The sequence below is a fragment of the Carettochelys insculpta genome, chromosome 6 (assembly GCF_033958435.1).
Source record: "Carettochelys insculpta isolate YL-2023 chromosome 6, ASM3395843v1, whole genome shotgun sequence".
Lineage (NCBI taxonomy): Eukaryota > Metazoa > Chordata > Testudines > Carettochelyidae > Carettochelys > Carettochelys insculpta.
The window spans coordinates 11,459,251-11,486,133 of NC_134142.1; the positions used below are offsets into that span (position 1 = coordinate 11,459,251).

The 26,883-nt window shown below is 44.6% G+C and overlaps 1 long non-coding RNA gene across 2 annotated transcripts; it reads left to right on the forward strand.

Annotated features, from left to right (window-relative positions):
• Nucleotides 1-8,442: 8,442 nt before the first annotated feature.
• On the forward strand, nucleotides 8,443-26,564 carry LOC142015233 (uncharacterized). 2 transcript variants are annotated; one of them, XR_012646106.1, is made up of 4 exons: nucleotides 8,443-8,560; nucleotides 23,186-23,271; nucleotides 25,135-25,284; nucleotides 25,735-26,564. It is a non-coding gene; the product is annotated as an uncharacterized LOC142015233 (long non-coding RNA). The 2 variants fall into 2 exon arrangements; XR_012646105.1 differs by lacking the exon at nucleotides 8,443-8,560 and having other exon boundaries at nucleotides 22,987-23,271.
• The last annotated feature ends 319 nt before the right edge of the window (nucleotides 26,565-26,883 follow it).

Genomic DNA, 26,883 nt, shown 5'->3' on the forward strand with positions numbered 1-26,883 from the left:
CTTGTTGTTCTCGAAGCTACAGACTAACACTGCTACCTAAGTGGTACCTGCATACATAGTGTATGCATGTTTCTATTTACCATCTCAAATATATTTGATATTCCTTATGAATATTCTTCTGTTTTAAAATGTCATCACTTAAATCCATTCCATAAAGGCTTAAATGGACACTGAGTACTTAAAAATCCTGCTTATATCTGCAAATTTCTGCTCTCTGGTTGTTACAGGTTATGATATTGATGAAAAATATTTTCCTCTTTCCTTTCATGTTGGTTACTGTGTACATAGGGCAGCATATTTTGAATCATCAGCCTATCAGGACAGGTCTGTACAGCAAAGTTATTTTGAAATAACATCTGCTATTTTGAAATAACTTTGCAAGCATCCATCCAATGCAACCACTATTTCAATAGTATTTTAAAATAGCATACACCTTATTTCAAATTAGGCAAACCTCATTGTACAAGGAATAGCTCCTATTTTGAAATAGGGACTGTGTAGACAGGGAATAGAGCCTATTTTGAAATAAGCCATAGGCTCTATTGTGTGTAGACACACTATTTTGGAATAGTTGGCTTATTCCAGTGCTTTCTTGTAGTGTAGATGCATTATTCTGGAATAGTAACTCCAGAATAAGCTATTCTGGAATAACTTTGCTGTGTAGCCATACCCTCAGTGTTTGTTGTGAGGGATGTGCATACACTGAAAGAGGGGGGCGTGGTTATAAAACCACCAAAATTGCAGCGTGATTCAAAGCTTGAAAACACTAAACCTTACACATGAGCAGGTTGTGTGCAAAATGTGCCAAGTGCATGTGCTGTGTGTCCATGTGGACCCTGTGGCCACTCGCTACAAGTTTCGTGTGGTCTGTGTTTGTTCCTTTTGTTCTGCTTTGATCCACCTCACTTAGAAATGGGAAGGAGCTTTTAGCGTATGGCAGACACTGAGTGCATGATGGCAAAGTGTGATGTTGATTTACACCCCAGCTTCCTGTGAGTGGACTTCTTATGTGGATAAGTCATCAGGTGTGCTTTAATTCAGTGATTTGTAATTGACTAGATTTCTGGCTGGCCATATCCTTTAAATAACTTCCCTTTTGTCAATTACCGTGTAAAGTGTTCATATAAAACTACAGTATGTCATACGTTCCTATGTACCAGCCTTTCAAAATAAGTATTCTTCTCCCTTCTCATCAGTCCTTCAGCACAGTGGGTGACATTAGGAATGGGTTTTTTTAAAAAACGCTTTTGTTCCCTATATTATTCACAATCCATGCACGCAAATATAAAACAAAAAAAAAAGGAGTTCTGTAGCACCTTAAAAACTAAAAATATTATTTATTAGGTGATGAGCTTTTGTGAGAAAGATCCACTTCACATCTGGGGAGTAGCTGATCAAATATAGCTGGGTAATTTCTATCTGGATTAGATGCCCTCTCCTAGCTGTATAGTCCTGAAATAATTTGAAGTCCTTGTGGATTCTAATACTTAAATGAGAGAAAGAAGAAACCCACAAAGGCATTTAAACTGTAATCTGATGAAGTGAATATGGGGTGATTATATATTTTAGTAAGTAGCAGTACAAATCAGAGAATTCTTCCACAGAAAAATAATTTCTTGTCTGGAAAATTGTTGGAAACATAGGGCTAGTGAACAGCTAATTAAAGGGGTGGAAAGGGAATTTTCTTGTAGTGTCTCTTACCCAGGACAGAGACAGATTTACGCATACAGAGATGCCTGTGCATATGTAGGTAGATAGAAATAGTGTATCTACGGTTATAAATCACGGATATCATGAAGGTAAAACTTTGGAAGCGGCAGAAGTTTCAAGATTCTGTTTAGTGAAGCCATTTGGATTAGGTCTGCTGCTACTTTTATCCAAAGGGATTGTTCTGTGAATGTTGCCAAGCCTTCGTGCTGAATGGCAGTGCTGAGAGATGCTGGCAGAAGTTTAATTTTATCGGTTCCTCCTAGGTGACACCCTTCAGTTTATCAAACAAGCAAAGCTGATTTAGTCTTCGTTAGTCTCAGTTGCATGAATCGGTTGCCAAATAAACAGGATTTTGCATTTTCCTAATTACGTTCGTATGTGTGTTTTACCTCTGCTTGTTCTCTTGCAGAACTGGTCCTAATAATGAGTCAGACTCCTGCTGCCTAAATGTAAGAAAAGGAGACTTCTGAGGGTTTCTCTTATAAATTCATTTCTGTTACAAGCATCTTTTATACATATTACTAAAGGGAGCACACTAAGAAATTCAAATAATAGTTCTTTATTTTATTATGACAGTTAATTAATAGCAACCTGTTTTAATGAATAAAGTCACTCAGAGTCCTTCAGCACTTCCTAAGAAGGGGCCAGAATCCGTAGGGATTCTTTTCCCCCCAATTGTATAGCTCCTAGACTCCAAGCACTATATAGGCCTCTGTATAGAAATGCTCACTAATGAAGAGGGAGGGCTAGAAGCTTGTCTGCATTCAAAGATCACTGGTGAGTCATTCAGCAAGAAAAGGCCCCTTACTAGGAATAGTCACAGTTCCGTGGCATTGTGCTAGCGAAAGGGTCTGATCAAAGGTCTCCTGTGGAGCTTGCATGGTTCCTTTTCAGACCACGACCATAATTAAAACCCCTAATTCTCTTTTAAAATGCTGCAGGATGCCATGTAGGCATCTGTCTGGAGTGTCCTTTGTGATGTCATAAGCTGTGAAGGACCAGTGCCGAGGGCTTTTGAGTGAAATGCCAGTCATGAAGGTGCTTCAAGACAAGGGTGCCTCTGAAGGCTTGACAGGGCCTTGACTACACAATTCGAGCTGCCTTGGCCCCTTGTCAGCTGCCAGTAAATAAATCTCAAAGGGGGAAAAGCTGAAGTTTCATTACCTGATCCGTGGGGCTTTGTTGGTTTTGGCATCACACAGGGGAAGCTCTTGCCCCTCCATTCTCCGGGTTTGAAGATGTCCATTGGAGCCTGCCGAGCCTGGGGAGGGTTCAGAGCGGAACCTTTTGAAGAGTGTCAATAGTTGTAACAGTTCAGCTGTTAGGAAGACAAATAAATGGAGGAGCTCATTAATCCCCTTTTGGCTCTCGGTGCCTTTTGCCCTTTTATCACAGCCTTATTAGGCTCCTGCTCATCTTGAACTGGGAAAAATGAATGGAAGTTGTTGAGTCCTAATTGGCAAAGACTTTTAATCATGGGCCAAGAAATTTCACTGACTTGAAAGTAACTTTTCTGCAGGGAGGGACAAAAAAAAGTCTTGCTTTACCTTAAAACAAAACAAAGCGAAATCTCTCTGGGTTCAATGCAGTGTAAAATTTTAAGGAAGCAATTGATAAGCGGGCAGGCAGGTGTGTGCTTACGTTATGTAGATTCACTGCTTAAAAATAAGTGGGGAGCCTGAATTCCAACAGAAGGAGAGTCTTTCCTGAAACTGAATTACATTTTGGGCATCTGCGTTACCATTAAATACTCGTGTGTGCAGCATAAACACCTACCTGCTTGAAACAACCCACTTCCATGGAAGCTATTATGACAACAGGGAGTTATGTTTTATGTGGCAGAAAAGTTCATATTCATCATTTGCAACCATCTATACAGTACATGAAGTATAATGATACTGTGTGAGTTTTCATTGGCCCAGTGATGGAGGTTGGGTTATGTCGCCATATCTAAAATCGCAGTAAGTTATTAAGTCAGTGGTTCTGAATCTGCTGTGCCCCTTTCAAGAGTGTCATTTGTCCTGCGTACCTCGCATATCACCTCACTTTAGTGACTTGCTTACAAAATCAGATGTCAAAATACAGAATTGGGGCGACGCTATTACTGTACATCTGCTTCCTTTCTGATTTGTATATATAATTATATAATCAATTATTATAAAATCAATTGGAATACAAATATAGTACAGGTTGAACCTCTCTCGTCCAGCACACACTCCTCCAGCAACATCTGCAATCCGGCATGATTTTAGTCAGCCAAACAACCACTTATTTATGGGTGTGGCCAAGTTTTCCGTGGTCACATAAATCAGAGAATCATAGGCTGCTAGGACTGGAAGGGACCTTGAGAGGCCATCGAGTCCAGCCCCCTGTCCTCATGGCAGGACCAAGTACTGTCTAGACCGACCCTGATAGACATTTATCTAACCTGCTCTTAAACATCTCCAGAGATGGAGATTCCACAACCTCCCTAGGAAATTTCAGTGTTTGGGAAAAAGTTCCTAACTCTCAGGATGGTCAATGTCCAACCTAAACCTCCCTTGCTGCAGTTTAAGCCCGTTGCTTCGTGTTCTATCCTCAGAGGCCAAGAAGAACAAGTTTTCTCCCTCCGTCTTATGACACCCTTTTAGATACCTGAAAAACTGCTATCATGTCCCCCCCCTTAATCTTCTTTTTTCCAAACTAAACAAGCCCAGTGCTTTCAGCCTATCTTCATAGGTCATGTTCTTTAAACCTTTGATCATTCTTGCTACTCTTTTATTGACCCTTTCCAACTTCCCCACGTCTTTCTTGAAAAAGTTTGTTTGCAGCCACCAGTCCTGGCTCTCAGTTTTCTGTGCTGTTCTTTTGCTGTAATTTACCCCTAAATGTCTTCTAAGAGTCCACAGAGCAGTGGAAGTGTTGGTAATGAGCTAGACAATATTGTCTTCCTGTGGTCTGGAAAATTCTGTTGTTCAGAACCAGTCAGGTCCTGAGAATGCCGGACTAAAGAGGTTCAACCTGTACTTACGTTTCTGTGTATAGAACAATATGAACAAGCCATTGACGTTTGATGAAATTTTAGTTTGTGCTGACTTTGCTAGTGCTTTTTATATAGCTTGTTGTAAAACTAGGCAAATATCTGAAGGGAGTTGATGTGCACCCATGAAACCTCTTCATAGTCTTTAAGAACTACTGCGGTCAATTGAGTTTGAATCGACTAATCCATAATTGTAGGTACTAAGGCGTTATATTGTAAACCAAATTTTTATTTCAACAGAAATGGTGTTAGATACAGACTTTCTCCCTCTTCATGTTAAACAAAAAATAACTGTTTCCGTGTCTCACAGTGCTTTTATGCGTATACGAAAAATGTGATGGCCCAGCACAGCCTGAAAAAGGTCAGGGTCATGCATTATAGCACAAAAGCCTTTCTCTGGTTTGCACTGCCCAACGTGTGTGTTTTGGAAATTTACCAGCCTGGGCTTCAGCCTTAAGGACGGTGTTTACAAGCTTAGATCAGAACAAAAAAAGTCCTGATGAGTTTCTGGCTTGCTTTAAGTCATCTGGGTCTCGGCAGCACCCACTCAGAGAGGTTGGGGGAGGATTGTGCGTCTTGCTTATCCTGACGCTTGTCACAAATGCAAAACAGCTCAAAAGCCTGGACTCTCAAATGAATGAGTCATGTTTCTAGGGAATTCTGGGAACATTTAAAGGACAAGCTCTTGGCACATCATTACATGAGCAAACATGCAGCGAAAGCGTCTGCAGTGATCATGATATCAAATGAAGACATCATTGTCAGTACCCTCTAGAAGTCTGTTGGACTTGGGATCTGCATGACGATCCTAATCTGAGCACCAGTCTTAGAGCAAAGCTCCTACCTGGAGGTAGCCTGAGGTGTGTGTACAAGTGAAGTGTTTTCTGCACAAAATGGGACTTTGCAATGTTGTGAGCAGATTTTTTTTTTTTTTTAATTTCTAATCACTTTCCAATAAAGCATCCTGCAATCTTGGGACAAGATTTATATTTGAGGTAAAAGAATTACTGCATGCTGGTCTCAAAATAGTGACCTATTTCCAAATTTCAGATGCCCCCCACCACCTCCTGTGAACGTGGGCGTGGAAGGTTTACCACTTTGAAAGCTCCGTATTAAGGGCAAGTCAGGGTGGCTAGAGACTTTTAAAGTTGGCATCCAGTCTAGCTGGTGTCATTAAATGTCAAATGATTTAAAACAACACTAGTATAAAAAGGATGTGGATTTCCTGGAGCAGGTTCAGGGGAGGGCAACAAAAATGATTAAGGGTCTGAAGCACAAGACCTGTGAGGAGAGGCTGAGGGATTTGGGCTTGTTTAGTTTACAGAAGAGAAGACTTAGGGGTGATTTAATAGCAGCCTTCAGCTTCCTGAAGGGGAGCTCTAAAGAGGAGGGTGAGAAACTGTTCTCAGTGGTGTCAGATGGCAGAACAAGGAGTAATGGTCTGAAGTTGAAGAGGGAGAGTGTAGGTTAGATATTAGGAAAAACTACTTCACCAGGAGGGTGGTGAAGCATTGGAACGCGTTGCCTAGAGACGTGGTGTATTCTCCATCGCTCGAGGTTTTTAATCCCGGATGGACAAGGTCCTGGCTGGGGTGACTTAGTGGGGGTTGATCCTGCTTGAAGCAGGGGGCTGGACTAGATGACCTCCTGAGGTCCCTTCCAGCCCTGTGATTCTGTAGTTGGAATTGCAGGGCCTAATTTTTGTCATGCAATTCAGATCAGGTTAAAGTTGAGTTGCTGAGATTGAAAGAGAAGGGAAAACAATACTCACATCTGAACAACCTCCTCACAATGTGGTCTCTCTTGATAAAGCCTCTGAATGCTCTTAAATATGCCAAAGGATATGTAAGGGTGAATCATGAAAATGGACAGACTGGATGTGTGAAGGAGCTGCTAAACATTGAGAACCTTGCAAACAAATGAATAAGATGGGCAACGCCTACCACCACCTCTACACCTGAAACCTTATTGAGTTTTTTTTTTTTTGTATTTTTAATTTAAGTTTGTATTTGGATTCAGGAGCCCGCACAGCACATGCCTTCATTTAAATCCCCTGTGCAAGTGATGCCTGAGGGAAAGGTGGCCCCTTTGCTGTCCACCTTGATTACTAGGTTTGGTTCTCTGTGCCTTAAATATTGAGTCTGTTCTGGTGTGGCTATGATCTGAAGAAGTGGGTCTGTCCCACGAAAGCTCACCACTTAATAAATTTTGTTAGTCTTTAAAGTGCTACTGGACTGCTTTTTTGTTTTCATAGTATACAGACAAGCACGGCCATCTCTCTGTTACTACTCTGAAAGTGTGTCTTAGCGAGCCTCGGCTTTTTTGTTGTGAACAAAATAAACATTTCAGTAAAAACTTGTTTAAAAATGAGTAAGATCAAAAATGAAAAAAAGACGTAGTGTTCTGTCGATGGTTTCCAATGCCAAATTATCTTGTTTCCTAATATAACACAGGGCTTACCTGGCAGCTTTGCTTTTTGTCTTCCTGCAAACTTGTCTGATCTAGTGATGTGGCTATGGTGAACATCAGTAAATCTGTGATTCATGACTCTGCTTCATCCACTCTACTGTTTCACCCACATGGATTTTTTGCATGGGTTGGAATCAAGTCGTTGGTGGCATTAAGAAATACATAGGTCATCCCAGATATTATAGTGAAGACATATGATGTCATTGCATTGTAAAATGCAGGAGAAATAAGGTCATTCATATTACATTTTTGGATGGAACTATTTCTTGCCAATGTGAACCCAAGCACTTTGCAGACAGACTTCAAGATGTGGTTCAGCAGCAGGGAAAACGTATTTTAAAAAAAGTACATTCATCAACTGATTTTTGGAAACTGATCAGTTGCATTAACATGATTAGTCAATTCCACACTTAATCCCTCTTGAAGAATTCAGTTCTGTTTGTTTTAGGAAAAGCCCATTTTTTCAGTTGAAAACATTTGAAACACTCGTAAGTCTGGTTTTAACTTAAGCAATTGTTTCAGAAAATATGTGCATGCCTTTCTCTCTTTTGTGAGAGATTTTAGAACGTGAATCCTCTGGCTGGAACGGTGCATTGCGGTGGTGTGTAAGGATGATCTGAATTGTTCAGGGTTTTTCCTTTTCTCTAAGATTTGCTTTGAAACTTTGCAGTAGGCATTTGCATGTTCTTTTCTCCAGTTGTCATTACTTACCCGTATTTCTGTTTAGACTTCCTATTATGTACAAATCAACTGGTTAAAGTTTTACTTCAGTTGTTGTTTGTTTTCTCTGCCTGGAAAACTAGAGTACAATAACCTCCATGCCTATTTTGACAAGTTTGTATAGCAAATTTGAGTCTGTAACAATACAACACTTCAGAATATTTTACTTGAAAAGCTAAAAACTAAAGTAGTATCCAGTGTCTAGCGAGATTATTACATCAGGGCAAGTAATAGCCATCAAAAAGTGTATTTTAATTGAGATTCTTCTTTACTTCACTCCTAATGTATGCTGTCTGTGTACTAATAATGGGCAAGCACCTACGATTTTTCCAAACTACTAGATGATTCATTACCTAACGTTACCAGTATAGATATTTCTTCTACTAGCATAGAAAACAAACTGCCTCATACTACTCCTGTTTACTATCTAAATACTGTTTACAGTGTACGTGGTTCTCTCTTCCATTCTGTTAGGCCTGATGTTGTCACCATAGTAATGACCCTTTCTGTTGTAGGATTCTGCTACTCTTAACCGTTTTTTGGTCCTCCCGTTCTCATCCTCTGCCGCATGCTAGGGCGTGAGCTACTGTAATGCTCCCATCCTAGAAACACGGATGCACGCCATTCACATTACTCAAACAAGTAAGTGCTATTAGCTTCAAGGAACTACTTACATGAGTAAAGTTAAATATCTGCATAAGTGTTTCCCCATCAGAGTATTTGTTTTTGATAAGGTATGGAGACGAAACTTGCTTTTTAGAAACACCAGAATTCTGGGGCTCTTACTGTAACCTTGAAATTTTCAGCTTTTAAAAAAAATTACAGTTCCCTTGATTAATTCATTTTAATTTTTCCTGCAGTTATGGGCTGTTGAGTGGGTGACCCTTAAATACCATAATTCTTTCCAAAGATGGTTCTGGATTTTGCAGTTTCATTAGCATTTGTGGCTAGAAACAGATTTATATTGGCATTATGTTAAGTGATTATTCTTACAGGATGTGAAATTACATAAATTTTGCACAGCATGAAATTATTCCTGCCACGTACTGAGTATGGTGGCAGAGCTTTTGGTTTGGATGGGGAACAGCACCGCATGGCAAAGAAACAAAAACAGGATGGGGGGAAAACCCTACCAAAGGTAAGCCCTTGTAGCAAAAAATATTTTTGGCTGGATCAAATATTAAACCTGCTACTATAGATTTCACGCTTTGCATTCAGAAAAGCAGATGCAGAGTGGTGATGCCAAAAATTAATAAGAAATAATATTACGTGCCTTGTGTACTGTGTCCAGTAGAGGGCACAACAGATAAGTGTTGTGTGTGTTTCTGACTTCGTAGAGACCGATAAGGCTTGTTTGTAATTGCTTCTGTAAAAATATGTAGCTGCATGCTTGGGTGCTTATTTACATTTTGGAATGTGATTCAGAATGCAGGGTTTAGATTTATAACTTCGTTTTGATCTATCAATGCATAGGAGACTTTCATTTGTTTCAAGCTTTATGTTTACAAATCCACCACGTTAAATTGTCGGATTTAATTGTTAAAGTGCAGTGAATTGTTGCCGTTTCTGTTGGCTATTTTTTAAATATAAATTCAAACTTGCCAAGCCTAAGTTGGAGAAAGCTCCTACCATCTTTTTTTTTAAAGAACTTTTTGGAAAGTGTAAATGAAAAATTCAATAAATATTAAAATATTAGGACAGAGGGAAGATGCAGAAATATGAATGTGTTTATATTTTATTTAGGAAAAAGGGAGCTATATATATTATATCATTATGTATGTTGTGTGTATATACAAAATAATAAAATGTTCAACAAATATTGGGGGGAAAAGTAAACATTTGCCATTCAAAAATCAAAGATTATCTTCTAAATAATGGCTTATGAATTATATTTAAACTAGAAAAGAAATGAGAAAATGATTTAAGGACAAAATAATTTTATGGTTTAAAAATCACGTTTGTAGGAATATTACATTAAAACTGCAATGAACATGGAAAGAAAATATTTTGGGGATATTTAAATATTTGGTGTCCCTACTGAAAGAACTACATTTAAGGCATAAGGTAAACAATATTAACTAAGGAGAGTGTAGATTTCTGAATAACTAAACTTGGTATCTTGTATGTTTTCAGTACATTAATTGCCTAATGCAGTATATGGTAAACATGTACTCTATAATAATATAGTAACATGTAATTTGGAGATCCTTATTCTGAAAAATATTAACAATGACTTCAGTTGCGCATAACTCTCAATTGTAGAAGTGATGAAAAGGGGGAAAATATATGAAAACAGTGACCTCTAACCAGCCAAATTTGTATAAGCGAAGTCCCTTTTGTAAGTGCAAAACTTGCAGGGATTTTCCTAAAGATAAAGTTCGCCTTAGCAATTGTTTCAAAAAGACTCAGAAAAATACATACTCCTTACCGGTTCCTCGGTATGTAAATGAGCGAATTTTTGGAACAAATGAACATTCCATGTAAATAAGCTTAGCAGTTAACTGGCATAGCCACCAAAAAAAAAATCTGTTTTAATCTCTCAGTTGTATTGTTTTGATCAATGCTTTGCCATTTTGTGAGGTGATGGGATAGGTATTTCTGGTGGGTGGATTGTCATTTTCCAAAGTCTGAGGTGAATAAGACTTTTAAAGTGATCTCTTCAGCGTGGTTTAAAGCAGGAGAATCTGAGAGATTGTAAATCTGTGTTTTAAAAACAACCTCCCTCTGCCACCCCAGAAAACCACGAAAGCAGGTTATAGCGGCAAATGCCGAGCTGATTAAGAGAAAGAGTTATATAAAGATGAGAGGTAGCTGAGTTAGTCTGTATCTTCAAAAACAGTGAGAAGTCCTGTGGCACCTTATAGACTAACAGATATTTTGGAGCATAAGCTTTCATGGGCAAAGACCCGCTTCATCAGATGTCATCAGTCCTCTACCTGTCAGTGGCTAGCTCTGACCCCAGTTGGCTGCATACACTGGGATTTGTGGAAGTTCAGGTTGTTCTTTTCCTCCCCTACAGTGTGTAGGAGCAGCAGGGCAGTGGTGAGCCTGCAGGGCCTTGCTGGTGTCTCCACATGGGAACAGAACCCAGACGATCTTGCTTTGAAGACCTTTTGCCTACATCCCAAATAGGATCGCTCTTGGCTGTCTGGCTGATGTACTACGTGGAGTGTCGGAGAAAGAAGAGGCGCATCTGATGAAGCGGGTCTTTGCTCATGAAAGCTTATGCCTCAAAATATCTGTTGGTCTATTAGATGCCACAGGAGTTCTTGTTGTAGTTATATAAAGAGTAGTTGGAGCCCATCTTGTAAGTAGGTTTTATTGCATCCAGGAGAAACACAGGTCTAAAACTGATGGGTTGGTGTGGTTTACTGTTGTTTTAGCCAATGCTGATGGGAGGTGGTGTATAGCTGGCATTGAGCACTCGTTTCCTGTGTTTTAGCTCCAGAACCTGCCCATGCACCAGAACAATGCTTTGTACACATGTCACCAAGGCCAGTGGAACTGTCTGTACTGGTGCCATCCTAGATCACAGATACTGGATTGAGTCTAGGGTAGGGGCTCAGGAGAAGAGCCCCCACCTGACAACTGATGAAGTTTGAGAGGGAACTTATGTGGATACGAGAATCACGAGATAAAATTAATTTAGGAGTAGTGATGGTTTTTACTGACCTCTCTGCTAGAGAGTAGGAATCCTACTTGGAGTTGGAAACCCTTTGTGCTGGCTGACTCAAGGGTCCATGGAACGGGTGATTGTTGTGTGTTGACTTGGGGGTGGAATGGGTTTCATGAATACATTGGGATAGACTGAGTTGTTTCTGTCTCAGAGGTGGGTGCATGCTGAGGGTCGGCTTCAGTGTGTGAAATTGGATAGGCTGCCTGCTGGAACACTGCGGTTATCTTCTGTTCAGAACCTTCTTCTTTGGTAGTGCTTGGAGGTCACTGTGAAAGGTAGAGAGTTGGTGACACTTAAACAAAAGTAAAGGCTACAGGACACGTGCCAGTGACTAGTTCTGGCTCTGATTGGCTGCATACTCTGGATTTGTGGAAGCTGGGGGTATTCTTTTCCTCCCCTAGAGTGTGTAGGAGCTGCAGGGCAGTGGTGAGCCTGCAGGGCTTTGCTGGTGTCTCCATATGGGAACAGAACCCAGCCAATCTTGCTTTGAAAACCTTTTGCCTACATCCCAAATAGGATCACTCTCGGCTGTCTGGCTAACGTGCTATGTGGAGCGTTGGAGAAGGAAGAGGTGCCATCATTCTCCTTTGGTTTGGCTGAGCTTCATTTAACACATCAGGAGTTTCCAGAGGCAGGCTGTGGATAAGCATCCCTCAGCTCCTACATGATGTCTTCCTTTGCTTTCTGGGGAATGCTTGAACTCAGTGGAAAGAAGCATTGTTGATGCATCCCTTCATAAGGACAAGCTCAAGGGCAGGCATAACCCCCCAGTCCAGGTTTCTCCAAAATTTTCCTGACCCATCTTGCTCTTACGCAATGTATGCCATCTGGCTTTCATTCAGAACTATGACTTCTTCCCAGTACTGGGCCAGATGACCCTAGAATCCAGGCGGAGGTGCAACTTGTCAGCATTGATATCAGGATATTTAGCTATCGACACCAAACTCATCACCGTGCTATCCGAGCCTACTTGGCAACTTCAACCCCAAGTAACTCTCAGCCTCCTACTGCGGCTTGACGTACACATCGAACAGACAGTGTGGCAGGATGGAGCACTGCAAGTGAGTGTCTTAGGGGGTTGGCAGCAATTGCTCAATGCACCTCTGCCAGTCCTGCCTAAAAAGAAAGAATGGTATGGCTGTAGACCCAGTCCATTCATCCCTGCTAGGTCCCATGCATGAATAAAGCATAAGTGCTTCATAATCAAATAGGGCTACATCTACACTACGAAATTAAAGTGGAATTTATTAAAGTCGACTTTGGAACACTAGAGTCTACAAAGTCGAAGCCGAGTGTCTGCACCTGCTCAGAAAGTCGACTTAAATCGCCAAAGTTTGACTGCTGCAGCAGTGCATTGTGGGCACCTATCCCACAGTTCCTTCAGCCCCATTGAATTCTGGGGTTTTTTTGCCCGTGAGTTATGGGGGAAAAATGCCCCGCAAGTGGTTGTGAGTGTGTGATGTCATCTTCCCAGGCTGCTTTGCCCTCATTCCCCTCCCATTGCAAACAAATAGCCATTTTTCAGAAGTCTCTTTCCTTGATGAGAGAAATTGAGCCATCTGCACTACGGGAAGAGGCAGCTTTCTTTTTTATGGAAAATCATCTTTATGGAAAGAGGCAGCATGGTCCACGCTGCCCAGCCGCCTCTTGGTGTGGTGGTGTGAGAGCTAGCCTAATGGTGCCAGAGGAGGGCTAGCCTGCCAGACACATGGCGAAAGGTGGGGTGGGTGGCTGGCCCATGTGAAATGTGAAGCTGAGAAAACACGTTTCTCTTAGGGAAGAAGCCTTCACCCCGCAAGCTCTTTATGATTTCGTTGCTTTCCTGTGGGAAGTGCACTTTTTCAATTACACAGCTGATTCTCTGCACCACTCCATAAAGGGTGTGGAGTAATTAACACCCAGGAGGAGGATGTATGGGTCCGCAAAAGGGAGGAAGAGTCGGCCACCCACTTTCCTTTGGCTTTCCTGCTGAATCCTGTGCAGGGCAAACGCTCTCTGTAGCACTGTAACCCTGCACAGGGCAGGACATGCCACTCTGTGCAGGCGTGGTCCGCAGTGCCCAGTTGTCATGTGGTGTGGTGGCAAGGAGCTAGCCCCCGGGCACATGGTGTGTTGGGGGAGAGGATAGCCCTGTAAAATGTTTGTGGGTGGCCATTGTCAATTCCAGATGTTGAAGTTTGTAAGATGAGTTGCAAACTCTTCATGATTATGTTGCCTTCTCCAGCACTGAAACCCTGCACGGGGCAGGACATGCCACTGTCTGGAAGCGTGGTCTGCACTGCCTGGCAGCCACATGCGGGGTGTGTGTGGGGAGGGACTAGCCACACGGTGGGGGGGAGGAGGCTAGCCTGCCAGCCGCCTGGTGCCTGGGTGGAGGTGCAGCTCCATAACAACATGAAGTGCAGAGAACAAGTTTCTTGGCCTCTCCTGCTAAATCCTGTGCAGGGGAGAAGCCCTCTCAAGCACTGAAACCCCAGCAGGACAGGGTATGCTGCTGTCTGCAGACATGGTCCTCACAGCCTGGCAGCCATGGGGTAGTGGTAGAGGCAGTTTGATTTTTACCCGGCACTGCTGAGTTTCCCTGGCATTTACTCATCACAGATGCATCCACCCACACAGAAATGAGACCCTGGATCTCCTGATGGCTCCAAGCTGGGGCTCTTTTGCGACTGTAAGAAATCATGGCTAGAGGTGATCGCCACACTGGCCTGAAAGAAAATGAATTCAAAAGGCCGAGCTTCCTGTTTCCTCCTACTTGCACGTCTGGCGAGCAGCGGAGGGGAAAACAGTGAGACACGTATGGGATACCTCTGGAGGTAGATTAAAATTGATTTAAAGTAATACTGTTTCCACACTAACATTAATGCGACCTTGTTAATTCAAACTTGATGTTACCCCATGTTGGAGGGGCAGGGGAAGAAAGTCGATGTTAAGGCCCCTTAAAATCAACCTAATGGTATTTGAAATGAAAACAGTCCCATTGTAAAATCAAGTTAAGTGCCTTTATGCTGTAGTTTAGACATAACCTATGTCATATGACACAGAAAGTCCTAATAGTATGAACAAGGAGGCCTGAACTTTGTTCATCACCACGAAAAGTCCTGCAACCCAAGAAATAAATATATTGTCCACAAGGAGCCCAGGTCCAATGCTACATCTTCCCCACCAGTCTGCTACAGAAATGGGAGATCTGAGACACAGGGATGTTGGCGAGATTACCAGAGAAGTTTTCCCGTACACAAGAATTTCTCAACCACTTGGCTGAGGAGGGTAAATTTACCACTTGCTGCCTCCTCCCAGTTTGGAGCCTCTAGCGGGGGGATCATCCAGAATTTTTGGAGGCTTTCTCTGGCCTTCAGACTCACCTCCCTTTGATAAGGCTGACAGTAGAACTGAACCTGGGACCTCTGGAGCTTAGGGCAGGAGTCTCCGCTGCTTGAGCTAAAAGCCAGCTGCTGCTCAGCTAAGGCTGTGGAGGAGACTTATCTTTTTCTCCCTCTAAGTTGTCTAAGTGTCACTACACAGGACAGTGAACCAGACCCAGCAGGTGTGTGGGTTACACTTTCTTACAGCTGAAGGGTGGTGGAATTTAGGGTGCAGTTCAGGTGGGATTTTTCCCCTTCAAATGTTGGCTTGTATTGAAGTTTTACCATAGGCTTTTATTCACTCCGGCTTTTCCTTAATTGGGGTTCTGTTGCGAAGAGCTTTCAGCCCCTCAAACCCGAGTGGAGGAGATAGAAGCTGGGAGTGGGTGGAGCTGAATGCACTGTTATCAACAGTAACTGGTTGTGTAGTCTCTAATGCACCCAGAGATCACTGGGATGAACCCAATATAAACGAATGGCTTGTGCAAGATGGGTGGCAGTTGTGTAACTTGCACCACACTTCCCCATAACCTGCTGCTTGGAATGTGACCATATCCAGGGGCTGAGAGGTCTCTGTGCCTGCACAGTAATTGGTTTCTCTAATCACTCTGCTGACGGTAGGGCAAGGCTGTGATGGTTTTCCTGGCTTGGTGGGAAATGGACTCTGAACGCAAACTCGTTGCAGGTAGTTCCCCATGTGTTGGCAACTATGTTCAGTCACTGCTCAACACAGCTGCATTTGAACCTGTAAGGCAGGGGCAAAACGCTACATTTCCATTATTAATCCCTTCCCGTGAGGTTGCATTTGACTGTTTGTTTCCCATGGTGTCAGTTCTGTTGACTCAACATGGAGAAGCGTAGAGTCTTGCACTTGGGGCGGAAGAATTCCAAGCACTGTTATAGGCTGGGGACCGACTGGCTAAGCAGCAGTACAATGGAAAGGGACCTTGGGGTTATGGTGGATGAAAGGCTGGATATGAGTAAAGTGTTCCCTTGTAGCCAAGAAGGCTAACGGCGTATTAAGGTGCACTAGGAGGAGCATTGCAAGCAGATCGAGAAAAGTGGTTGTCTCCTCTATTCAGCACTGGTGAGGCCACATCTGGAATATTGTGTCCAGTTTTGGGCTCCTCAGTATAAAAAGGATGTGGATGTACTGAAGCAGTTTCAGAGGAGGACAGCAAAAATGATTAAGGGGCTGGAGCACATGACCTATGAGGAGAGGCTGAGGGATTTGGGCTTATTTAGTTTGCAGAAGAGAAGACTTGAGGTGATTTACTAGCAGCCTTCAACTTCCTGAAGGGGAGCTCTAAAAGGAATGGACAGAAACTGTTCTCAGTGGTGACAGATGGCAGAACAAGGGGTAATGGTCTGAGGTTACAGAAGGAGAAGAGTAGGTTGGATATTAGGAAAAACTACTTCACCAGGAGGGTGGTGAAGCACTGGAATGCGTTACCTAGAGAGGTGGTGGATTCTCCATCCCTAGACGTTTTTAAGTCCGGCTTTACATAGTCCTGGGTGGGATGACTTACTTGGGGTTGATCCTGCTTGGGGTAGGGGGCTGGACTTGATGACCTCTTGAGGTCCCTTCCAGCTCTGTGATTCTATGAGGCTTACGAATAATTTACATCTCAGTCTGGGTTTAGTAAGACTTGAATGGTGTGTTGTGTTTCTGCTGGTCCATGATACCTGAGGCGAATTTCCCCCGCAGCTTGTGGGTGGCGAAAAAGTAGATGGTGGAGACTTAGAGGCATGACACCTGAGGCTAGCATGCAGTAACCATGTTGGAGAAGCCCTGTATCTCCCAGGTGTTTGCAGGGGTAGAGAAATGCATAAGCAGTCTGAGAGAGAGTGCTGCTTCTTGCTTAGGGGTGCATTTCTCTCTTTTCCGCTTGGCCATCACCTTCCCGCTCCCCAGCTTGCGGCCCGTGCAGCATCTGGCCAGTTGTCTTCGATGTGAGCATTTTGTGCGGCAGTTCTTCTATGGTGCACAGTGCCCTGGGTCTGCTCATGCTGCATGGTGACCAGTTATTTCCGTGACTTAGCCCTAAAAGCTGTAGTGACGAAGGGATGCATGTAGCCGCCCTCATTGTGGTGTTGCTGAGATGGGGAAATCCCACTCTTGTCTTTAGCAGCCAGCCAAACGTTAAGGGCTGCTGCATCTCCTGCGAAGGCTGGGGTGAAATCTCCTGCTGGGTTTCAAATGGGAACAGGCTCAAACCCAGACTGCCCAGGCCTGGATGCCAGCACCGCTGCTGACGGTTGCCTTCTGAAGACTGGCATCTGGCAAGGGTGGCACTGAGTGGTGATAACAGAATCGAGGCCACAACCCATCCTGTTGTTTTGTGGAATATCCAGCACTATGAGCTGGCAGCCCGTGCACTTTGTACCAGCTCTGAAGGTGCACAGGCATTGCAGTCACCTCGGGTCAGTGGATGCACTGAGGATCAAGGCAGCAGCACGTAGGGGAGACCTCTGAGACAGGGAGTGCAGATGGCCGTGAATTTTACACGGAGGAAGCTCTGAGGGCCAGCACGGGCTCTCGCTGGAAAGGCAGACGACTCGGGAAGATGAGAAAGACGGGGACATTGCTGGCCATTGTTCTCCTGCTCCCACGTGTAAATTGCTGAAATAGAATCTTGTTCCTGATTCTGGTCCTCGTCTTGTTTGTCTTTTGTAAGTTGCTCCCGGAACCTTTCCTCTGTGGAGCAGGGGGCTCATGTTACCCCAGACAGTCGTGCATGCCAGGTGGCAGAGGGTGCTCTTGCCTAGCATATCTGGCTCTGCCCCCCCACCCTCCCAGAGAGACTAAATTGTGTTGCTGCTGTCTGCTTACACCTGCGTGGGCCCAGGGATTCCCCGTGTGGCACATCAAAATGCTGCTGCTGTTCCACAAGACCGGCCCAATGCTTCTACGCAAGATCGTAGAATCCACTTCATAAATCTTCCCGCTGCTTCGGGCATTTCACCTACTTTATTCAAATAGGAAATAGGTATGGACATGCCTGTGTGGAAGAGAAAGAAATGCTCTGCCATAATTCCCGATTTAATTGGAAATTTAGTAAATCTGCTAAAATATTTAGTGGTTTCAATTTTTCCTCTTCTGCAAGAAACAAAGGATCCTGGTTTATTGTGTGTCTTTCAGCAACTTTAATTTCATTTGTAGATTACGGATGGAAGTAACATTTCCACTCGATTGCATGCTGGGCATTAAGAGGACAAAAACGTTCCTTGTTTGAAGTACTCGGATTTTTTTTTTGTCCAGACATTAAGCTGTAGGTGGCATTCTTTATACCTGACATCAGAGCACTTTTGTCAGGTGTTTAGCTGATGGGACTTTCTGCAAACCCATCTTAGGTGTGTGAAGTAGTGAAAACAACAAGCAGTTTCTGTGGCGGGGGTGTGGTAATGAAGGACCTGGGCTGGTCAGCACCGTTAGGGTAACTGCTGCATTTCGACCCGTGAAAGATTTGTGCAGTGCTTGGAAGGAAATTAATTAGCAGAGAAGGGTTTGGTTTACACTTTCTTCATCAATATAATCAGAAGCTAGCCTTGCGAGAGGGAGCAAGCTGGCCTGAGATTTCCTCACACTCCAAAATCCTTCACACTTAATGTCCCTGCTGACTTATTGCATCCTCTTCTCCACTTTTATTTCTATTGTTGCTGCTGCTGGGGTAGCCAGAGGGCTGGTCTTGTGATTACAACATTGGTTTGGTTTTGGACTCAGGGGTTGTCTCCATTGGAAAGTTGTATTGTTTTAGCTATCCTGTGAAAGTAGTAATAGCAGCCTGCCACCCCGGCAAAGCACTTCTCATGTGGGAGCAGCTCGGCAGGGCGTCGTACAGCTGTCTGCCCACCCCAGCCCCTGAACAAGGTTATCGACAGTGAGGAAAGCACCGTTTTGCTGCTGTTACTGCGCCTCCGCTAAGGGCGTCTGCTGGATCACAACTATTCGCACCCCTGGCTGATGCCATGTCTACGTTACCGCCTATGCTGGCAAAGCTCAAGGGTGTGAAAACTCACCCCCACAATGCAAGGCCATCCTGAAGAGAGGGCAAGGCCAGAGGCAACCCCCCCCCCCGCCAGTTCCCCAAGCATGGGGCTCCAGGCCCCCCCCCACACACACACCACACTGCAGGTCCTGTCTCTCCCACGCTCTGTTCCCACCCTGCCCCCTTTCCTGCTCCCCAGTAAACTGGGCCAGGGATTACCGGGGACGGGGGTGGCGGCAACAGCAGGAGGTCCCCTCCCCTCAAACCCTCGTCCCCCCACCCGCCCGCACTCACCGTAGGCTGTGAGCTGCAGCCTGCTCCACCCCAGTGCGCGCTCCCAGCCTGCTGAGCCCTGCCACTCTGTGGGCGGCTGGGAGCAGAGGCCACTGCCCCAGCGGGAGGGGCTCCACAGGCTGGGAGGGTGCAGTGAATGGAGCAGAGCCGTCAGCTGCTGGTGCTGCCCACACGGTGAGTTGGGGAGGGCGCTGGAGGGGAGGCAGTCCCTTGCTGCTGCCGCTGTCAGCCTCCTCCACCGCACCTGGGCCCAGGTAGCCCTCCCTCCCGCATCCATAGGTCAGCTGGAGGGGCCGTTGCAAGACTCCAAACGCGCAGGGCGTGGGCGGTCGCCCTACCTCGTCCTATGGACGAGCCGGGTCTGCCCACGAGCACTAGAAGTTTTGCCAGCTGAAAGGGTGGTGTGCACGGCCCTGTGTGGGCAGGGGGACTTCTCCCCCCGGGCAGAGTTCCCGCTGCTCATCGGGGGTGGTTTAATGGTGGCGACAGGAGAGAGCTCTCGCCTCTCCGCACGGAGCAGCTCCCTGACAGCTCTCGCTGCAGCAGCACAGCTGTGCCCCCGCGGACACAGCCTGAGGCAGCTCTGGCAGCAGAAGCCTCGGCTGTTGAGCCAGACACATTGGCAAAACTGGGCTTTTACCAGTCCTGCTGGCTTGCCAGGGCCGTATCTGTATAAACGTGCTTGCAATGGGCCCTTTCGCTCCTGTGGTGGGGGGGGGAGAGGCCTCTTCACCTCACTTCATCAGGCAGCAGCAGTCGGGCGTGGTCCCAGAAGTGGGACCCAGCAGTCTATGGCTTGTTGTCCCCTTGTGGGGGCTCTCTAGCTCGCTCAGGCAAAGCCGAGCGTAGGTAGTCAGTAGCCTAAGACCCTGGGCTAAAGCAGCCAGCAAATGGAGCGCTGGGCAGGGGGCAAACTTTTGCCTAAGCTTCCTGGGCAAAGTGGCTCATTGTCTGGCACCCACAGGCTGACGGCTGGGGTGAGCTACAAGCAGTGCACGCCTTTGGAGTGGGGCTGGCAGCAGGAAGGAGGGGGAGCCAGGCCCAACCTACTCCACTGAGTCCCAGTGCACGGCCTAACCACAGCAAATGGTTCCACGACTGGATCAGTGGGGATCCCACCGAAACATGCTGAGCCCTGCGCCAGCAGCAAAACTGGACAATGTCAGGCTTCCTGGGGCTACTTCCTACCACAGCCTGTGCAAGAGACTCTCTTGTCCAGGATCCGCTGTCTCTTCGGGGTACGATGTGGATGTCAGTCCTTAGTACTCCACTCCAGCGTAGGTCACCGAGAGCACAGCTGTATACAGTGTAGGTTCAGCTCCGGAGTTCTGCAGCAGGCTGGAGATGTCTGTTTCCTCCTTTGGCTTCTGCTCCGCTGAGCTGCTGAATCCTCCTTTTATACTTCCTGTCCCACCTCGATACTTCCTCCAAGAGCAGCAGCGCAAATTTGGCTCCGTCCCCGGGAAGAGCGCCGTGGGCCCTCACCGTGAAGTCTGAAGGTGGGGGCCACTCCCACCTCTGCGCAGTGTTTTATGCTGGTCCAGCTAGGTGTTGAGCATGAGGCCAAGTTGGTGGTAGGCCTCGGAGAAAGCTGGGGCTGGTCGTATTCTTAGAATGGCAGAAAATTGACTCCCAAAGCTGGTCCTCTTCTCCCAAACAAGCCCTGGCCAACAGCTGACAGGCAGGCAAATCAAGCACTTCAAAGCCACCCCTGAAAGCCAAGGAGAAGTTTAATAGGGACAGAAACTAACGGGAGACCCAAGCCCTCGACTGACCAAAATGAAGAGACCTTGTAGCAAGAATCCAGTATTTCGAGATCCAACAGAGACGGTAGGAAACAGAGAACTGGGAAAGAACGTGCCACAGCATGACTCCGGGATACAGTGACACCTTTCACTGGGAGTTGTCTGTCAATTGTGACACAGGTTGTGGATCCTGGATTGGATCGATCCCATTAGCCACCTGGCGATCCACCAGAGATAACCAGCTGCCATTCTATAGAAGACAGACATCCTCAAGCTGAGGGATCACTAATGGCACATATATACAGCACACCCCTGAGGTAAGCCAATTCGACTTGCACGTTTCTCATTTTAATCTGAGTTGAGGCAGAGACCAGTGGCAGCTCCATCCACAGCAAGCAGCCGGGGCTGGGGAATCCCCAGGTGTTAAGGGGGAAGGGAGCTGGCAGAGTGTGGAGCTTCGCCAGCTCCAGGGAGCTGCCACCTGGGCCAGGAAGTACCTGAATTACGGGGAGAGGGAACTATACCGCTTCAGTCCCAGTGAACTGCTGGCTGGGGGAATGCCCAGCAGCAACCAGGCTGTGCTTGGCTGGCTCTCAGCAGTTCCCTGGGAGCTGGAGCTGGTGCACCCGGCTTTCCCCAGCTAGGAGAGCTGGGGGCGAACCAGCACAGTGGCGCAGTTTCCCCAGCTGGGGTAGACCGATGCTGGACCTGGCGCCGGAGCGGACCTGCACCGCCCAGCTGGCTCACAGCCACTTTGCTGCCAGGGATTCCCCTGGTCATGGCAACTCCCTGCAGATGGAGTTGAAGGGGCGCAGCTCCCATTCCTCTTAACCCATGGGTTCGTCAGCCCCACTGGCTCCATGGGGGTGGAACAGGCCACCTTGCCACCACCTTAACTTGCATGAAATTCAAACTACACCTGGTTCCACAGGAACATAATTTCTGTGCAAGTCAGGGGTCTACTGTAGAGAACCGGGAGTAACTATACTGGTATAAGGCACCTTTATACCACTGTAACTGTGTCCACACCAGAGAGTTTTACCAATATAACTCTGACAGTTAGAATACCACACTTATATCTGAAATAACTACCAATAAGCAGGCCTTTGCTAGTGCAACTATTGGGATGTGAGGGCTTGTCTACATGGCACGTCCAGGAAAATTAATGCTAATTAACTAAAGGCGTGAATCTGAAATGGACGAGTTAAACTGCATATAACCCTTGTGAATACCCACATTCAGAATTAAAGTGGCCTTTCTTCAGTTTGTCTTAATTCACTTCCAAGTGTGGTTTGAGCATTGAGCTACTAAACCCAGGGTTGTGAGTTCAATCCTTGAGGGGGGCCATTTAGGGATCTGGGGCAAATAGATTTTGGAAAAAAAAATGGGATGGTGATCGGTCCTGCCAAGAGAGCAGGGGGCTGGACTCAATGACCTCCTGAGGTCTCTCCTAGTTCTATGAGATGTGTATTTCCAAGTGAACTAAACTAAGGTGAATTAAGGCCACGTTAATTCTGAATGCTGGTGTTCGTGTCCATACAGGGATTTAATGTGGTTCAACTATCCCACTTCAAGTTTACACCTTTAGTTAATTTGGATTCACTTTCCTGGATGTCCCTTTTTAAAAAAGCCCAAAGTATGACCTCAGATATCTGGAACGCTGCTGAGCCTGTGGTGGTCATCTACCTACCTGACTGGAACAGCAGACAGGCTACATCACTGCCTTGGGATGGCATTTTTTTCCAAAGCCTGAACTCTGCTCCTGTTGAAATCAGCATCCCACATTGAAGCCAATGGCAGTTTTACTATTAACTCCAATGGGAGCAGCCTTAGGTTTTTTGGGTCAATCCTTTGTTTATTTTTTTCCCTTGAAAACTGAGCTCTGCTTGTTTGGAAATCCTTTGGCTCTAATTCTCTTAGGTGCTGTAATGCCAAATGGCCACAAATGCTTCTAAAGAAATGAAACCTAGTGTGAGTACCAGAAGAAAGTAAGAAAATTCTCACCTTACCCCCAAGTTGCATGCTGTTTTCAGACAAGCAAAGGGGAAAAATGTTTTAATCCATGGCAGAGAAACCAGATTTATTAACTTGCCCTGATTTGAGGGAGACGAGGGCATACCTTTTTTCTTTGGACTTCAGATAGTTCATCCTCTTGTCATTAAACTGAATTTCAACCCACCCTTTAATTTTTTTTCTAGGCTGTTTTTGGCATCTATTATTTATCCTGAAATTGGAAGCCGCCGTGGATAAAAGTTCTGTGTAACTTGCTTCCTGAACAAATAAGGTACAGCGGATAATTTTAGTGTTAGATTTCAGGACTGGGGGAGGGGGTCTGGGGTGGAAACAGACAACTTTTCCTTTATAACTTTAGCCAGCCTTCATCTACAAGAGCAAAAATTCCCAAGTTGAGATCTAGCACATGAAGAGAAGGTTCATTTTCAAAACTGACACTGCCTGAACTTAGGTGATATTAGAAGACACCATGACAGTAAAGTAGTTTTATGCATAGCAGCTTAGCTAGCATGTTGAGAACTAGTTTAGTGAAGCTATCAAGTTTAAATATACCAAGCCCCAAAGTTTTAATGAAACTATGCGTGGATCAGAGTATCATAGAGAACATCCAAGAAATGCTTAAGAGATCCTTGAGTGGAAATTAGAATGGATCTTCGGGATTTATTCTGTAAAGCCTGTCTGTTTTGACCTTTTTCAGTCTCATATTAAGGCTGCTGAAAGCGTGTTTTGTTTGACTAATGCTTGAGGCTTGCTGTAGCTATTAGGTCTATTAAACTGATGCTGCCACTGAAGTTTTAGTATGCATTAATTGACTGATAAGGACTTGGGAATCAAATGGATGAAGGAAGGGGCTATCCTAGATCTTTTTTTTTCCTTGCTTTATTTCTCTTTGCACTTCATTTACATCTCAAGCCCTATTGGCGATCCAGATTTGAATAAAGCCAGAGCTTAAGTAGTGATTAGATCTCAATAGCTTGGATTTTCAATGAAACTGCAGCTCCCCCCGCAACCAGATGTATTTAGAAATAGCAACGAAAACTGACACCTAGGGTAACTTAATCATTTAAAACGAAGCTTGCATGTGTGTATATCTAAAAAAGCCCTGCTGAAACGCAGGCCGCACTTGGTGGGCCTTTGACTGTCAACATCAGGGGTTAGCAGAAAACAAAACCCAGGCTAAACAAGGCTTCCACCCGAATGAAAGCAGATAAGAAAACCTTCCTCCTCTTTCTCAGGCTAGCTCTTTAACCATGCCATCCAAAAATATGCATTCACAGCAATGATTCTGTAAACTCTAGAATAGGAATTAAACCATCAGGAATAGCTAATGCAACAAGGAGCTGGCTTTTTGTTTTTTTTTTGTTTTGTTTTTTTTTAATTCTGATTTATTGTTATTATTGGGAAGCAATATTTTTATAACTCCAAATTCACCTTCTAATCCTTAAGCTGGTGATATGACAGTGTCAAATATGATGGGATTTAGTGATTCTCATTATTGTTATGTATTGTTCTTGACTTGTATTCCATATTAATATTTATAAATGCCATAAAATAGTTTTTTATGGAGATTGGAGTCCCCAACCCCTATTTTTATATTTTTAACCTCCACATGTTACATCCAATATAGTTGATTACATTTTAGAACAAAAATGATTTTGCAAACAATCCACTGGATGTTGGTTATGGTTGCGCTTTGTGTGTGCACACAGAATGAAAAGCTGCAGATAGACTCTTTTTTTACTAGTGTTTGCACAAATGGGCCTTCAAATTATAAAGAATAAAGGAATATTGATTGCAATGCAAGAGTGATATCAGGCAGACCTGCACATGTAATCAGGAAGGAAAGTATGTTTGAATTCCAAAAAGTATTCCTAAAATAGCAACCAGAGAAATAAAGTCAACAATCAAATGGAGTTTGGTAATTAACCATTGTTGTCTTCTGAGTAACTTGAATAGCTGCCGACCTCCCGGTGATTCTTTTCCATGAAAGAGAGACATTGGGAATTGGCTGCATGAGAAAAGATACATTATTAGTAGACAATAGAAGTGTTTGTATGAGGTGGAAGGATGGCCCAGTGGTTAAGGCTCTAGGGTATGTCTTGAGTGCAGCTCACATCATCCCCTTTTCCTTCAGAGACCTCCTGTGAGGCCTTGGCAACATTGCTTAGCCATTGAGTGGTTCACCTCCCTGTACGAGTCCTGCCCTACCTGCTCAAAGGAGAGCTGTGAAGAGAGAGGTCGTAAAGACTGTGAAGTGCTCAGATATTGCCGGGATGGGAGGCAGGTAAGAAACATCAATAACATGAGAACAACAAGAAGTCTTGTGGCACCTTATAGACGAACAGATATTTTGGAGCATAAGCTTTTGTGGGTGAAGACCTGCTTCATCAGATGCATGAGTGGGGGGATGGTGTCAGAGGGGTATTTAGAGAGTGGGGTCCCGGTAAGAGGGAGGGCCAGAGCTGATAAGGTCTATTCAGCAAGGTGGAAATGGCCCAGTATCAACAGTACTTTTCAAAAGAGGAGAAAACAAGTCAGATCAGATGGGGGATGTGAGCCATTGTCAGCGTCTAATGGGGAGATATTAACACCCAGAGCAGAGGAACTGCCTTTGTAAGCTGCGAGCCACTCCCAGTCTCTGTTTAGTCCGTGGTTAGTGGAGTCAAATTTGCAAATAAATTGCAGCTCAGAGATTTCTCTCTCCATTTGGTTTTTGAAAATTTTTATGTTTCAGAACCGTCACCCATAAATCTGCCACTGAGTGTCCAGGGAGATCGAAGTGTTCCCCCACAGGCTTCTGTATATTACCGTTATCATTACATTACATTATCAATAACATGGAAGAAAGTCAAATGTGGGAAACAAAGTCACCTGTTCTCCTGGAACAGAGGTCTGCAACGTGTAGCTCTGAAGCCACATGTGGCTCTGTTAGGACTTCTTTGTGGCTCCCAATGCTATAATTGCAAAGTTTAAAAAAAAAAAATTGATTATTTTCGATAAATGGTGAATGTCTAAAAGCGTCAAAATGAACAACTCATGTAAACAGCAAACAGTATACAATCTCAAAACACTGGATAACTCCCCCTTTAATATGTGCAGTGCATTGTGGGATATGATACTGTATCTGTGTTTTGATTGTGTTGCTAATAAAGTCTTGATTTTGAAAAGGAAAAGGAAGCTTGCGGCATTCCTGCTGTGAAGGGCAACACGCATTTTAAGAAAACAAACTGAAATTAAACATGAAATAAAATTGGCATAATTAAAGTGGAGTTGGAATGGCTTCAAAAAAGAGGAGAAACAAAGATGAAAACAGAGCATTTGAAATTGAATGGATCCAATCCTTCACATTTATATCAAGTTTGTCTGAGCTCCTTTATGTCTCATTTGCAAAGAGAAATTTGCTGGAAAAAAAAGAGAAGCAACCTTGAGAGAATATGCAAAAAGTCTGCGAGCGTCCTGCAGTAAACATGTATCACATTACAAATCATTGTGTTTGCTGTTCTTAAAGCAGGGGTTACAAAACGTCTGGCTTGATGTTATTTATTAAAGACTGCCTTGCGTTCACATGCATTTCAGCTCTTGAATTACTGAGTTTTTTTAATGAATTTAAAAAAGATGGCTCTTCTCGCTATTTTGGTTGCTGCCCCCTGTGCTGGAACAATAGCGTTGATCCCTTTGTTGGAGGTAGAAAAGCCAGAGTGATGTTTTTCTTTAATAAGACAGCCTCGAGAGTGGGAAACATTCCCTTCCACTTTCCCCTTCAGCAAATAAACCCTGGGAGGATGGAATCTGAAATCAGATTTGGTGAAGCTACCTTAGCTCTCCGCTGCATGTGCTCACTGGACAGGTGCTGAGGATTGTCATGACGGAGTACGCTGGATTG